Here is a 16,436-nt window from a genome sequence, read left to right as displayed (position 1 = left end):
AGACGAGTCAACGCATGATAGAATAGCATCATGTAAGCGTTAATTGATGACAGCTAATTATATATGAAAAATTGGCAACACGCGCAAACGTAATTATGATTGCGCCGCACATATACGCACTCATGTCACGTATCGTATTACGTTCGCTTTGGCGATGTACAATCTCTAAATTAAATCTGCGATCACGTGTCACATCGTTATATATCACTGTGAAAATTTCTGCTGGCCTCGCGTTATTTAATCTTGGATACGATGAACCTGGAAGCGTTATCTGCGCGACAGTAATATAGCTTGCAAACGATGGGATATTCAGCAAGTACGGAAGAGATATCTAGTTGTACGGAAATGGATTTTCTCGATTTAATGAATATAATTTCGATGGCTAATCGAATGCCGCAACCACTCTATTAGGGAAGTATTGTCGAGTTAATTAATCGAACGGTTAACGTAATGTCGAAATTCGATCATTATCACCGGCGGAGGTATATATTTAGTTACAATGATGTTGCAGATGATGAATTTTTAATTGCTTCATTGGATTATATCATCTTGTTAGTCAAATCGCGATTTTGATAGACGAGAATAAAAAAGCCTGGATAAGCCTGGATCATAAAATTTTAAAATCGTAAATATAATTGCAAATTATATTTAACGATGAGAAATGAGAAGTTGTTGGAAAAACAGGAAGAATCGGATCGCTTGGTCTTTTGTAAACATCACGCGTGAATATCCGCGAATAACGAAAGCAGATACTTTCGCGTGATATTTCACACCGGTTCCCTTAACGACCGTCCCTCATTTAAATCCCTGCGCGTACGACGCATCAAAGATACGACTGAACGACCCTACCACGAGGGTAATACTCGCTGACCATAAGTCACTTATGTAAATCTGCGAGATGGAAACACGCGTTGGGCAACAGTGACGGCGTGCTGACTACGAGGAACCCCAATTCAATGCAACATTCAACGTTCTGTTACGATTTACAAGTTTTTTAAAATTTACAAGCTCTTACGTAAACACTTTGTCTTTTAAAGAATTGTTGATAGAGATTGTTGAATAGGTACAATACCTTCCATAAGTTTGGAAATACCCTACGTTTTACTGGTAAACAATTACTTAATAGCGATCTACACTGAAAAAAAATATAGTCAATTTTAATAAATATTTAGTTGAATACTGTCAACTAAATATTTATTAAATATAAAGATATATTTAGTTGATACAAGAAATATAAATTTGATTTAATAATCTTTTTTTTACTTAACAAATATTCATTTATTGTACAATAAGTAAATGTTTAGTTGGCAATATTGAAAAATATTTAATATTTATTAAATTAAATATTTATTAAAATTGACTATATTTTTTTCTCAGTGTACATGTTTTTGATAAATACATCATATGATGTCTAAATAACGATAAACATTTTTATCTAGAACATTTATAACAAGTTTCCTTGGATATCTCAAAGCTATCGACGCCAAAAAATTCAATATGATTAAAATTTCATGGACTGTAAAGTATTAATAAGCGTCGCTCGTATTAACACTTTACAGTCTCCGAAATCTTATCCATATTGATTTTTTTTTAGCCTCGATGGCGTTTGGGCTCCGAAGCTCCAATTGGATACGCCTAATCTATAAGCTTGTACATGCCAAAAAGATGACGGATAATTATTTCACAGCATTGAGTGCTTAAAGTTGAATTTCACGCTTTGGTTTATTGTCACTTGTTTATATACAACGTTGTATATACACATCACAGGTCATTTAATTGTAGTATAACGGTTTCTATAAAAATGATAAACTATTTGAGAAAGAGTTGATCGCAAGTTGATTTCAGACTCTGTAAAAATTGTAAAATGGCTCCGCGAAGAATTAGATTTCGTATGAATCACATTTTAATTAAAATTCCATATTTTAATATCATGTTATTATACAGGGTGTTTCCTCTAACTTGATCATTTAAAATATCTTCATTATTTTTAATGATACGAGAAAATATCAAAGAAAAAAATTGTTGGATTCGAAGGGGCACATATTATGATAAGCAAAAATTTTTCTCGAGAGCATATTTTTATAATGTGTTTCTAAACTCATGGAGGATACTGTAATAATATTTTTTAGCCATTCTTTTTTAGTTTATTTCTCATATCTTCATAAATTAATGCACTCGCGAGCCTCGGAAAGATCTAAAGGAACTGTTTAATAATTTTCCTTGCGCCACTCAATTCACCCTCTAACGTACCGAGAAAGGGAGAGAGGAAAGTATTCTGGAGTACAGACACGGTACCGAGAAACGGGACGAAATAAGCCGGCAACGGCAGCTTGGTATTCGAGCACCCCGAGCCTCCTTTCCAAGACGTCAATTTACTCTTATTGCCTTTTTCGTAGCGATATTGCGCCATCAAATTTTTCTGGAAAATCTCCGCTCGCGATATTCGCGTGATTTCGTCCATCGCGTCGTAAATGGTTTTGCGTATGGTCGCCCTATTCATGCGACATGATTATTTATGCAGCCAACTTTGACGTCAAGTTTGAGATAGCTCGTTACGTTGATTAAAAGCATTATCATCATCTGGGCAAAGGAGGGCTAAATGTCAGGGCCAATGGAATATCTTACAGTTTTTGTATTCACTTTTTGGCTCACGTTTCTATTTCGAGGATATACATTAATGTTACATACATTTTATATGCAATACATAAATTATAAAATTATAAATATGTTAATAATAAAGTAGGGCGGGATTATTCCATCAGTTTCAACTTTAAAGTAATAATTTACGATTGCAAATAATATCTCTTTGCAGTGATGTGCTTTATACAATTACATTATACAATCATGATTGCTCTTTGAGAATACAAGCACAATCTTTAAATAATTAACATGTGCTGTTCAGAAACATAAACGTTATCGAGAAATAGACGAAAAAGCCCATTTTACCCTATGTTATTAATATTAATACCTTCAGCATTTTTCGATTAATTATACGGTTTCGATACCTGCTGTGCTGTAATAGTTCCCGAAACTGCTGATTTATCTTTCGTATATCCTCCACATTGCTAGAGCTATCCGCACATTAGCCTCCTAATCTCCAATCACCCCAAAAGGTCGTGCAGCGAATTTTAGCGAGCAGTAAAGCATTCCTGATCAATAAAGGAGACTAACGGTCGTTGTGCAGCTTAATCTCGCGACTGGCTTTGTGATTGATTCGAGCATATTTCCAGCTTTACGCAGAGCATGATCGATCTCACTCGAAATCCCATCAACAATACAGCCATAATGACCTGGTTAGCTCTTTATACGAGGAAATTATTGAACTCTTAAGATAATAATAAAAATTGGAATTAAATAAATTGCTTCCCAATTGAATTAAATGCATACGTTGGCGAATATTTTTTGGTGGTTGATCGCGTTTCGAATTGAACTTTTCAATATCCAATAACAGGATCCACCTTTGTAGCACAAAGCAATGCGCAATCAGTCAGTCGAAACAAATTCCCTTGCTTATAAACACCGCTTTTTCTTCCCGAATATCCGACTATGTGCGTGAGGGCGGATTCGAACCGTGCAATATGTCGCATAATTCGACCATTCCTCATATTACCTTTACGTGAATTCGAAGGGAACAGACTTCAGCATGTGTAGACACGCATGTATCGCTTGTAGTTTCATAAATACGCGGAATACACACAGCTCCCTTTATACGTAGCTAAAGCGAAATCACGGAATGTAAAATCGATTCGGAAGATATCAGCATCTTGTTGTTTGACGAGAGGGTAGACGCTTTTCTGGAATTGATGAATGCTTCCGTAAATTGTTGCCATACACCATTTGTTACGTCAGACAAAAATCGACCAGGAAATCTTACTCAATATTTATTTTCCACCACAATTATTAATGTACAAGACGTTCTTGGGTTAAATCGCCAAATTTGAAATATGAATTTAGGGTCTTAAAATAAATAAAATTTTCTTCTAGAAATTTGTTTAAGAAATAGCGTTTCACAAACGCTTTGTTTAACAAATATTAACTTCTTAAATTATAGGACATTAAAGGAATGAATATCAAAATAACTTTTAGTCTTGTTTATTTTGAAGCATAAAGTACTCGTTAATTGACCTTTATTTATTAAAACGGAGTATAATACAAGCGTACGAAGAAATTAGAGACACAATGTCAAATAGCTACTCGTCCTCTCATTGATGCAATGCTTCAAAGCTGAAGGCTATTATATATATTTTGAACAAAATATTTTATAATTAAATAACTTAATTATTATAAGAGCAATAAAGGAGATAAAACAATAAAGGAGATTATTTCGAAATTATTCCTCTAATTCTGTAACTCACAGAATATATAGGAATAATGTCGAAATAATCTAGATTTATCCTCTTTATTGCTTTTATGATAAAGTTAAGTTATAAATGTTATTAATATTAATAAAGTTACAAAACTATGGCAATGAATAATATTGAAATAATTCAGATTTATCTTTCTTATTACTTTTACAATAATCAAAATTTAATTATTAAACAAAGAAGTCGATATCTTGTTGGACGAAACTTTTGTGAGAAAACTTTTAGAAGAAAATTTATTTTAAGTTTTTCCTATAAATTTATATTTTACATCTAAATCTGTAGCAATGAAAATTTTACTGCTAACAAAAGTGAGTAGCAAAGTCATTGCTTTGAAGTTAATTTATTTACTCTTACATAAAGGAGTGCTATTTCATTCGATTAATTGAAGTGATTTAAGCATTAGTTGATAATACATTGCATGTTACTGCAGATGCATTGAATGTTACTGCAAGGAATGAATTTAGCGCATTGTCATATCATTTATCGTATATTTATCATTTGTCAAAATTATGTACGTATATATCATTATATCATTAAACCATTATTTTTACCAGTAGATAAATTAATTTATAATGTATATAATTTTTTTCAAAAATTTATAATTAAAAATAAAGTTAATCGGTTAATAGATTGACAGCATGCTCTGTTCAAAATTCGTCTCCGCTTTGTTATTTGGATTTGGAATAACATTATTCTGTTATTATTCTAACCTCCTAATTCACTCCTTTTTGGAGTAAATTTTTCACTCCAATTATCGAATAGATTTTTCATTCTCATCTTGCAGTAAAATTCACTGGCAGTAACATTAGCGCAATTGCCACTAATGCCTATATTGAAATTTCAATTTAATGCAGTGAAATTTCATTGCTATAGATTTAGAGTGTAAGTTGTTTAGTGGTTTAGGAACATCTTGAATATTTGACGCGTGTTTACAGATTTGTTTTTATATATATAAAATAGAACACACGCAGCGAAGCTTTTTGCTGTTGAAAGTTGGTGTAGTGAACTTTTTTCAAGAAATTAAGCATTTTCGCGTACTGGTGGTTTGTTGTAACATTCTTCGGAGGCAGTTGAAAGCTCGACCTGCTTTCTCGCGCGGCAATCTCGCGTCTTACAAAGGAAACTTTTGTATTCACGAATATGATAATGTCCCTCCATAAGCCTTCTTCGCACCTGTGCAGTCAGCTAGTGTTTGCGTCACGAGCTTGTAAACGAGTGAATGTATGTGAGTACCTGAGGGATACACGAAGCTTCGAAAACACCACGCTGGCAAGCTGGTTTCAAGATCGTGCAAAGATCCAAGAATAATTTTACATATTTCAGCGCGGCTTGCTGTGACGACGATGAACAACAAAGAAGCTTACCTGTTGTCTATGTCGAGGCGAGGAGCGATGTATGCGAAACGCTTTTATCCGAGCGCTACTCCGATAAGATTTATACGATCACGTGTTTGGCTTGATATCTATTATCTGTCCGCGTTGCGGATTGTCTTGACAATGTGGTGAGCGGCATCTACGATGTGTTCGCGCTCAGGTCACATATGTTCTTGTCAAGCTTGTCAGTCTGACAAATTGATTATATACACTTCATTTGAGATGTAGCGACACAACGAACACAATTTTAGATTCTATATTAACGTTTTTGCTTTCAATTCTTTGACAAATATTTTGTTGAAACTGTTGACGTCAATAATTAAAAATCTAAATTTTACAACGTATAAAGAAAGAGAAGTTATTGATAAACAAATAAATTTACACCAAAAAAAAAGTAAATTGAGTAGTACAGCAAACCTATAACTTATTGCGCGAATTCAACATCTATAACTAAAAAAATTTGATGGTTTAACAAATTGCTAATATTCAGCTGTCAACTTTGTTATTTTAATATAGAAAATTGACTGTTTGTATATTACAACTAGATTTGCCGAATCAATAAAATTTTTAGCTGTTTTTTTTCGTATATATAAGTTTAATAGATTCAAGAGCTATTAGATTGACGACCAGTAATAAAAAAAAATACTGACATTCCACTATTTTCACTGTAAAAAGTGTAGTGTTTAAAGTGTTTACGTTTAAAACATTTTTATAAAAATGTTCAATAATAAAAGATATTTTAAATTTAAACGAGTGTTTAATGTTTCCACACATTCTAGTGTTTTGTTTATTGAAAAAATTTTAAACTAAAACATTTTTAAGTGTTTAAAAACTGGAGACAAGAAGAAAATATTTTAATATCTTGAAATTAAACACTTCTTTTACAAGTGTTTGTAAAGAGAAAAGGTTCATCGTAAAGAAGAAATTTTTTTAATATAGAAAATAATATTAATAGAAAATTCCGCGAGTCGATAAGATTGGAAAACCTAGGATATAAGCTGCTTGATGTCGCAGCGCCTACAAACTTGGCGCCACATTTCAAAGCCGAGAGTGAAATCCCGCCAGCAGAGGGCTCCGTTGTCGGGGGCGCGAAGTCGGGGATGCAATCGATTGCGATATATCGCAAGCATCCTCGGTGCCGGGAGGGTGGCGGCGCTTGCGCCCCGGCAAGCTCGTGCGGATTGGCCGGCGATGATGTCATACGGTGCTCCCCTAGGTCTCTGATATCATCTGCGGGCTTTTCTGCAGTCCACACCGACCACTCGAGCGGCGTAGCCGTGCCATCGGAGATATTGCCACCTGTGCTTAACATTCACGCAGTGCTATCCGATCTGCGCCGGCCGCGAGCCCCGAGTCTGAAGCCCCGTGGCTGCATCCAGCCGGCAGAGAGGTGAGTCCATTTCAGCTACCTTCCGAGATCGTACTGCTCTTCTCTGTATATTCCCAGACCGAGCTAACGACGCGACGTTTCGTCACCGCACGTACACACGTCGACCTATCGGTGTAAACATACGTTCATCTTCCGCATCTCTGATCGTGTTTCGTTTGATTGACTCAAATTCAATTTTGATCTTCGAGCAGAATTCGAATTGTGAACCAACTGTGTGCTGGCAATTTTTATCATATCTCGAAAAGTGAGTTAAAAAACATTTTTTTCCACGATTGAAAAGATTTTACAGATTGCTCTCAGAAAATTATGAGTTTTTTTTTAGAGTTACAGCTATCCGTAGCTTCTGCGGTGAAAGCAGCATTCGCGAACACGTGGATGTAGTGGTGCAGTTCTGTTAGAAAAGCCGTTTATTTTTGCCGAGGAATTTACTTCGATGTGAAATAATTTTGATGATTATTCTCTCTTCTTTCTCTCTTTCTGCAACATTGAAGAAATTATTAATTTGCTTCGTTGGCAAGCTGCATAGTTCGATAATCTTTAAATAGTACTAGACTGACGTCGAGACATTTCTTTTTCTTATGTAAATTGATTATAACTTTTTCTTAAACACGACAGAAACATTATATATAAATATGTATTTATTTATAAAATAATCAATATCTTTCGTTTGTTAAATTTCATGAAAATCGCCGATTTGCATTGTCACAAAATTTACCTTGTTCGCTCCAGTTCGCATTGTTAAAAATGTATGCTGATCCTAGGTTGAACAATCTTTATTCTCGAAAATGTTGTTAACCACTGGTAAAACAGCGTACGCTGATGAATGTTGAACAAACTCGGATCTCGAGGGGATAATTGCGTTGGCGTGTTACTACAATGCATCCCAGAGCGCTAGCTGCGTTTCACTGAAACGTCAATGAGCGTTTGTACGAATATATAGAACAACGATCCACAGAGTTCAACTTCCTCAGTTTTGTGCTCACACGAACAACTTTAAAGCCTGTTTGCGAGATGTTGCACACTGGTAGGAAACTGTGCTGAGGTACCGCATTTATGGTTCTCTGTAAATATAGAATGTGTGCACATATCTACGATATGTCGAACGAATTGCCGGTATTTTGTGTAAACATTATTCTAAAAAGATTTTCTTTCTTTCTCTTTCTGCTCTCTCATATATCGTTTTACAAAATTATTTATTATATTTGATATACATAATGTGATATAAATAGAATCTATTTCAATGAACATGATAAAATTAATCGCATATTATAAATAATATTTGCGTACTTGCATAGCAATATATTTATTAAGTAAAGGCAAAAATGTTTTTTTTTAAATATGTTTTAAAAGAAAGAAAGAAAAATTAAACAAAGAAAATATTAGAAGGAAATATTTTAATTTTAGGCACAAATAGTGACAATTGATTGTTAAATAATGTTTATATTAAAAATGTTTTTTACAATAATAATTAAAATATCATTTTTATATTATTAAATAAAGATAAGTATGTTTTTAAAGTTAAAATGAAGTAATATTATATTTGCACGCATTTTATAATTACTTTACGATAATACCTTTTTTTAAATATAGATCTTTTGTTATTTGTTAATATAAATTGTCATTGTGTCTTAGACAGTTAAAAACTGTGATAAATATTATTAGCTATTTTTGACGACAGAATGTGTTAATACTTAAGAACATGGAAATATTACAAATACTTTATCCAGAGAAAAACTCTTTAAAAAAGTAAAAAAAACTTCACTGCTTCACACTGTAAAAGAAGTATTTAATTTTAAAATATTAAAATGTTTTATTCTTGTCTCCATTTTTTAAACACCTCTGAAAATATTTTAATTTTAACCTTTTTTAAAACACTATGTGTTTGGATTTAAAACACTTTACGTTTTTTACTTTAAATGTTTAAAAAATAGAGACAAGAATAGAACGTTTTATTATCTCAAAATTAAACACTTCTTTTTTGAGTGCTATACAGACACATACGTGAATTCTATTGGCATGTATGTGTGTGTGATCTCATTTGAGCGTATCGATTGTATTGTGCATTCAAAACTTTCTGCATTCAGATTAGAGTTGCTTAGCACTCAACTGAACGTTCCATTTGGCAAGTAATGAAACTTTGAGCCCTTGTATCAAATAAGCGCCGTATAGATTCGTGCTTGCAAACCGCAGTTCAACCGATCCGAAACTGAAACGTGTCAAATTGGAATCAAAGTTTTGTTTCTTGCTTTTTAATTTCATGTTTGCAATGTATAAGATATATATGTATCACATTAATTTATATATCTATATGCAATGCACACCCATCTAAATCATAACTGTAATAGTATAAATTGCGTAATCCCTAATCTTAACATTTGTGCTCCGTTAGAAAAAAAACGCAATATTGAACGAATTATTGAATCGCATTAGCATTTCTTTAATTCGCTTTGGATTTCTCACAAAAATTTAATATTGGTCGCGATTTAATACTAGCCAGTTTAATACTAACAAACAGTAATTAATTATGTACAATTAGTTTGAATATTAAAAGCATTGCTGTTTTTACTGCTTTTATTATTCCAAATACGTAATTAATTATTTTTTTTAGTAATAAACTTGTCAGTATTAAATTAATTGGCCAATATTAGATTTCTGAGAAAAAATTCCTGTAAAGGATGAGATAGATATATAGACAAAGGCGTTTATTGATATTCCAGCCAAGCCCTCTAAGAAATAATAACAACAAAAAAGGAAAGAGAATTAAAAAGATAGCAGCACAGAATAAAATATGTATAAACGAAACAAAACAAATTAATAATAATAATAATAATAATGATGATAAGAAGGAATGAAATAAAGTTAAAATAAACGTAAGAAAAATGAAGGAAAATAATAATAAAGATCTAGAAGGAAAGAAAATTTCAGAGAGAGAGAGAGAGAGAGAGAGAGAGAGAGAGAGAGAGAGAGAGAGAGAGATCGGTGTAAATGAAATTACCTCACTCTTTTTAAACTAATAATGACAATTTCATATATAGGAATGCATGGTCTATACCCCTATTATGTCTACAATTGAAACGTTATTGTCTTCACATGAATAGTTGGTAATTAGGTAATTCGGTCACACGTAGTTACAGAAATGCACGCTTTGTTTCAGTGAAGCTGCGAAAGTTTGAAAGAGTAAAATAATGTTACATATTTCAATATAATGGCATGAAATGGTATTATCATCTTCTCTTTGTATTGGGAAACGTAATCTATTGATGTATTTTCGAGTAAAGTTAGCTCTAAGCATAATTTCTTTTCCAAAAAGACTTACATGACGCAACTGTTGTTGCGAAAGCGAAATGACATAAATTCTGCAAATTTTTGTTATATTATTTTACTTTCTGTGTTTTTAAAACTGCGAATAATCTTTACGCAAATTATAAAATATCACGTTATTTTTATATATAGTGCAAGAATTTTAATCGCGTATAATCTATAAATTGAATAAAAGGAATTTTAAGATATTGTTGGAAAACGCTTTTCTCATAGCATCTCAAATATTATAGCGTGCAATTACGTGTATTGCAAATTCCAATATCGAAGTCCCATTTATAATATGGCGACCCTTAAATATGATCACTATCGATTTGAACGTCATAAAATATTGGAGACTGGGATACCATGACATGATTGATGAGTTATTTTTTTCAGATTTTGTATTTACATTTGATTAATTTTATTACTTTATGATTTTATTGAATTTTATTATTTCACAATTCAAAGAAAATTGCAAGATATCTATAATTTAATTAAAAATAATTAATTCTAACAAATTAAACTTTAGAAAAAAAGACGACAATATTTATGTAATTGCCTGAAAAACAAAACTTTTAAATACTTTAATTTTTGAAATCTTATTCTACTTTTCATTTATTACTTTTCAATTAATTTTTCACTATAAAAAATTGCAAATATCTATAATTCAATTGGAAATAATTAGCTTCTGACAAATTAAATTCTTTCGAAGAGAAGAGAGACGACATAACTTATATTTTAATGCTTAATATAATTAATTTAAAGTTTAAATATCTTGATTTTTTAAAGTTTTTATTAAATTTTATGCTAAGGATAAGTCATAATTCATATTTTTCGTATTTTCGCCAAACAAAAATTGTTCGTGCATTGAATGAAAAAAGTTGTGGCTAAAAAGACATCCGATGGTGTTAGAATACACTGTGCATGTCAGATCCTTTATACATCGACGGTGAAGGTTCGCATGGGAATTGCGCGATCCTTGGCTAGTACGGGGACATATTTATAGCGATGTGCGTGGGATTTGCGTTCAGGAAAGGCGACGGAATGGCGAGAAAGAATATTTGTACGACACACGTATATACACGAATGTACGTGAATGTAACGCGAATAACGTTACAGTCAACTCTCACCCTTGGCACGCCCTTGTTGCATTTTGGGAATGCCACTCTCCTCCTCCTTCTTTTCATGGCGATTCGTTTTAACTTGTGCCTTCCTTTTGTGCATGGTGCCTCTCTGCGGCACGCGTTTTTGCGGTTTACTGTCAGCCTCCCTAAATTCGTTCACGAACTTTTGAGCGCTCGAGCGTTAAAAAATTCGTAGTGCCTCTCGAAAATTGCGTCGCTTTTTTCCTTTTTTCTAGCTTTTGTTGTTATCTGTAATCGGGTAGGCGGGGTTCGTATTCACCCCCTCTCCCCTCCCCCGCTATATACTTCGTGAGTTTCGATACAGAACTTGCAATTCTATTCAGCGATGCAGATACAACGCTGAATGCTGTAAAATGTAATTTTTTCGAAACCGATGGACAGATAGTTCCGTCCCTTCGAGACTTTTAGATATATGTATATGTTTATACGCGCGCAACAGGAAGATGTATCAAAAGAGAGACGTCTTCTGTTATTTATATCATTTCGTAAACTATTACCATATACTCTTCACATATCATCACATTCCTATATCGCGTTTATCTTGGCCAAACGTGGATCTAGAATAAGAATAAGGATCAAAATAAGAAATAATTGCCGTCCTTAAGACGGCAAATGAGGGATAAGGTAGGAGAGCTTAATGTATTATCTCTTAACAATGACCGATTTGAACGAAGCAAGTATGAAAAAAAAAGAGATAGACGAGATGGATATGGAATCAGGGACAAAGCAGAAAATGTGAAAGAAAGCAAAAGGGATTGCTATGTAGCCAAGTCTTTCTAGCCAATCAGAAACGCAAACATCAGGGCGCGAGGGATAAAGAATTTTTTTTTCTTCATGTCGTTGTCCAGCGTTCCAGTTATCAAAGTCGTTATCCTTATTACATCCTTTCCCCTGTACTTTGTCCTCCCCCCCCCCCCCGCTCTTCTCGTTTCCAATCCTTACAGTGCGGAAAGTTGCTCGGAACTTCAGAGATTCGTCAAATCTTTATACGTACGACGTGGCTCGATTTGGCGTAATTCCAAACTTGCCCCAGTGGTTTATCGATTCCTTTTCTAGCTTTTGAACATAAACGACTAGAATAAAAATAGTTAAGTTCATTAATAGAATTCATAAAAACTCATAAAATCGATATAAAATAATAAAATTAATGGACTCCTTATATCTAATATAACAATAAGTAGTAATAACGAAGCAATAGGAGTCGTCGTTAGAAGTAGTTGCGTAAAGTGTCAAATATTAAAATTTATTACATTAAACTCTATGTTACATTAACTTAAAAACCCTGATCTGAACGCCTAAGAACTGTAAGGGTCAACAATTTTGTCAAGGAAGACTCTCACTCTCATTACAGACATGATCACGAAACATGCAATGATGCAACATATATTTTTTGTCATTATTTCTGCTGAAGATGGTCCAAATGTGAGCTGAAACGTACAGGTTTTTTTAAGTTAATGTAACATACTCTCTAAATCTAAATCAGTGGATAATCACTGATATTAGTGCCAAATATGCCACTAGTAATCAGTGAATGAAATATGAAATCTCTAACCTATCTAATGTTTATTATGAGATCTAATTATCTTTGTTTTAGTGCATAAATTTAGTGAATAGAATATTGAAATTAACATGTAAATATCAATATTTTAATTATATGAGTATAATGCTCAAAAACATTCTTCCTTTTTTTGTTGAACTTCGATTTGGTGCCAAGTATGCCACTGAATAATTAGTGACTATTCAGATTTAGAGAGTAGTATTTATGTAGTAAATTATAATATTTGACATTTTGCGCAACTATTATACTTCTAGCGACGACTCCAATCGCCTTGTTATTACTACTTATTGTTATCATAAAAACTTATCTCGCGATATTAATTGACGAAAAGTTGTGCGCTTTAATTGGAAACTTATTTCAATCTCAAGTGCTTCAATCTTTTCGAACCATTTTTGTTTTATAATAGACTTCTAATAGACTTCCGTGTAAAAGAGATCGCGCGTAATAAAAGAATAATCTGCGATATAACACATTCATGATCGATGAAAGATGCACAAGGCTTGGTGTGTAGCCTGTCGCGGCTATTATTAGTTATTAATTGCCGCTCTTCTACATCGTTTGCAAAGAAGGATAATGACTGCTAATAGTAAGCGACGCGTAACGCCCACGTGTACTTTATTGCGAAACGACTGAATCAGCTCGTGCTATTTTAGCCGAGATAATCACGCGTGATGTCACCTCTATTGATTTCGGTGGACGACAAAGCGACGCAATAAAGTGCGTGAGTCATTGTGTCCCTGAGTGCAGTTGCACGGAGAGACCGAGGGGTTTGGCGCGAAATCGAAGTCTTATGGGCCAGATCCAGATTGATGTGCTCGCAAGACATCTTTAACGTACCGTGTAATTTGGTTTTTCCTCACGTCGACATGCACTCGAATCGATCATCCGAAATTGCGATCGTCCGCTCGTGCGAGTTGCATTTCGTTCGAATTCAATATTCCGAAATTGATTTGAAATTGAAACATGTATGCTACATTGCATTGCGCATCACAAATAAAGCATGGTATCATTACTTCAATTCAGGACTATGATTGTGAGCCTGTGTTTTATTTGCACTTAGTACTCCGATTTATTCGAGACTGAGACACGCGTCTTTTATACAAGCAAAGTATAGCAAGTATATTATTTTAATTTAGAATCAATATTATCTTTGTTACATTGTTTATTTGTTAGCGTATTGTCTTTTAAACTTTAAATTGTATACATAGTATCATCGACTCATGTTTCTCGAATTTTCGACGACTTTGCTTGTTGTTTCTTCATAGAGAAAGTTTCATCCGTTCTTCACAACAACACTTCTTTAAAACATCACGTTTCACGTTGAATCAAATCTTTTAAAAAGTTCCGGATTTCTGTAACAGAAGTTTTGTTATTGCTGATCGAAGATTTTCCGACAGATATTTTACGATCAAGTAAAGTCTGTCTAGTTTTATGTTTTCCGATGAAACAACGAACCATCTGTTCCTTTTATTAAAAAAAAAAAACTTATATGTACTATGAAATTTGTATACAAATATAGAAGGAAATGCGTATAGAAAGTATAGAAAGTATAGAAAGTATTATAGTATAGAGACATTCAGCATTTTGAGATTTCCACACAGAAAGAGCAATTTTGCTAAAGAATCTAAAAATTTAACTAAAGATTAATTTAACTAAAGATTAACTGCAGATCTCAAAATAATTTTACTGGACCACCAAAATAATTAGATAGGACGACAAAATTGGTTGGAATAAATTACTTGCTGAAATATCAAAGCATTGCTCGTCATACTTAAGATTCCAACAAAATTAGTTTGATGGTTTAAGAAAATTATTTTCAGATCTGTGTCTAGCTAAATTTTTAGATTTTTCAGCAAAATTGCTCTTTCCGTGCAGACGATCAATGAGGCGAGCACAACTATCGTAAAATTAAAATTCGCCTTGAAATTATCACGCATTGCAGTTGCAGTCGCAAGGTTGAGTAATATTGCTGAGGGTAACGGCTTCTTTACGTTCCGGCTGTTTCGCTTTTGCCTTATGGATCGCGTTAAAGCGACCGAGGCATCGTGTGAGTCTCAAAAGCCCCACGTCAAGGGAATTATCGCAAAGACGACTAAGGGAGTAGGCGGTTATGGAAGGTTACAGGAAAGGGTAAGGCCCGTAAGAGAGCAAGAAGGTAGGCGGAATATGCGGGTGGTCCAAAGGATAGGAGGGAAGGTTGCACTTATAAATCGCTTAATCGCTGCTTTTCACGGATCAGAAACTCTAAAAAAACTTTTTTCTTACCTCCCTCAAGCCACCAACCCATCGTTCGCGGCAGAGTTTCGCATTGAGAATACTTCATGCACACGAAAGGCGATACGGGCTTTCGGCAGCGAGTCGATACGTTTTTCAATAACGCTTGAAAAATCGTGACACGTCTGTGTTTTACTGATTTCAGTCGTTCTTTATGAAAGAGCCATAAAGAAATGGGAAAATGGTTAAATAATTTCCTTTGTATGATAACTAACAGAATTATAATTAATTTTTTTAGGGTACTTGAATTTCTTCTTGATTGTTAAAAAGTGCAAAAAAATAATTACATTTGCTTAAAGTGGAGCACTTGTCTATTTCCACATAAATACTTATTTATTTGATTTATTATTGTTATATTTAATTAGAAATATACGGAATTATGAAGTAAGAAAAAGTTATAAAACGAAAAATTTGTTTAACTTGAATATTACTTTTCTACAAAAATCATGGAAAGATAATTTTTGCAAATATTATAACATATTTATGTAAATTTTCTCTCTAAATCTGAATCAGTGGATAGTCACTAAATACCCAATGGCATATTTGGCACTGGATAATTAGTGAAATTAAATTAAAAAAGGAAGAATATTAGAATATTATATATAAATTAAAATACTTGCACATTAGTATCGATCTTCCAATATCACATTCATTGAATTTATGTATTAAAATAAGGTTTGTTAGAATATAATAAAGATTAGATTAAAGGTCAGAGATTTCGCATTGCATTCACTGATTACCAATGGCATACTTGGCACTGATATCAGTGATTATCTACTGATTCAGATTTAGAAAGTTGGTATTAAAAGTTTCAGTAACAAAAATTTAGAACTTCTAACTGTGAAAAAGAAGAAATAATCTGATAATATTAAATGTCAACATTTTTGAGAATACGTCCGTTTCTTTTATTAAAAGCAGATTAAAATTTATAACATCTTTTTAATCACCAAGCATATATATTTTTTTTTTATTATTTGAATTATACTTAAATTATACATCAACTTCATTCTATCATAATGTCATATTAGTTTT

General features: G+C 33.1%; 1 protein-coding gene and 1 long non-coding RNA gene across 2 annotated transcripts in view; both read left to right on the top strand.

Annotated features, from left to right (window-relative positions):
• hwt (SH2 domain-containing adapter heavyweight) overlaps nt 1–16,436 on the top strand; it is a 172,547-nt gene that overhangs the window by 80,956 nt on the left and 75,155 nt on the right. The window lies entirely within an intron of this gene.
• Nucleotides 1,244–15,687, top strand: LOC147906653 (uncharacterized). Its single transcript, XR_015548252.1, has 2 exons — nt 1,244–7,371; nt 7,450–15,687. It is a non-coding gene; the product is annotated as an uncharacterized LOC147906653 (long non-coding RNA).

Source organism: Acromyrmex echinatior, chromosome 19 (assembly GCF_024713525.1).
Source record: "Acromyrmex echinatior isolate Ae372 chromosome 19, ASM2471352v2, whole genome shotgun sequence".
Classification (NCBI taxonomy): domain Eukaryota; kingdom Metazoa; phylum Arthropoda; class Insecta; order Hymenoptera; family Formicidae; genus Acromyrmex; species Acromyrmex echinatior.
This window is presented reverse-complemented; position numbering and strand designations above follow the sequence as displayed.